Genomic DNA, 1,127 nt, shown 5'->3' on the forward strand with positions numbered 1-1,127 from the left:
AACTTCTCTGATACTTGTTATGGTCCTGTAACTAGATATTCTTTTCACCCCATGCAACACAGGCATACACAAAACTCTGAACCTCTCAGCCAGCTTATACCTAGCCTAGAAGAAAGAAGTCCATTCTGTCACTTCACAAAGAGTGCACTGTAACCAACTTGATCATGTTTAAAGGAAAAACACCACAAGTTGGGAATCAGACAACCCTCGACCTCTCACATCTTGACATAAGGGAAAAAACAGCTCTTTCTCCACTGAGGATTAAGGAATCACAATTTACATCTAGGCAGCCTAGATACTTTTGATGAGACATGGGAACTTTGCAGAGATATAATTGCTGAACATTCCAGGAGTCTAGAAGCACACAGATCCCAGAAGTACCTATTACTTGGCAGTCCCTTCGCAAACCTATATCCCTCCTCTAATCTAGTTTTCATACCATGTCGATACCCTGGTGTCTAAGAGCACCTTATCATAGTCTTACCCCTCTCCTTTCATCTCTCATTTCTTTACGTCTAGTTCTCACATTATGCCCTGCCTCAGTAGAGAACCTGCTAGAGACTGCAGACGTCCTCAACGTGATGCAACATAAAAGCAAGTCCTTCCGGACATGAGTTCTCTTTCTGCATTTGTATAACGGGGCCCCAATTCTGACGGGGACATTAGGGAGCCACCATAATAAAGATCTGACAATCTGCAACTACAATGCTAAAGGGAATTACTTTCATTTCTAATTATCCTTTGTTCTACATTATTAGAGATGTATCGGGAAAGTGGAAAAGTATGATGACACGGTTCCATCAAAATGCTGTTGTAGCCTCTTGCTGTGTAAATCCAGAACCAGCCAGGAGGACAGAGAAGCTATAAAGAACACAAAGGTTAGTTTCCATTCATTTATGGACTATCCCCTTCAGCTGGTTTAGTAGGGGCACATTCCGCACATTCTTTGAATACTGTAGTTCAATTTCCACCTTCTTTTTACAGCTCACTGACCATGCTCAACAAGGAACTGGGTGGAAGACAGCACTTAAACTCAAGAGCGACACGTGGTGACCACTAGGGGGTTTGGCTCTTACTCCACTCTACCATGGCTGCCCTCAAGGGTAAAAAAAGGAAGAGCTAAGGAA

This window comes from Chrysemys picta, chromosome 13 (assembly GCF_011386835.1).
Source record: "Chrysemys picta bellii isolate R12L10 chromosome 13, ASM1138683v2, whole genome shotgun sequence".
NCBI classification, from domain to species: domain Eukaryota; kingdom Metazoa; phylum Chordata; order Testudines; family Emydidae; genus Chrysemys; species Chrysemys picta.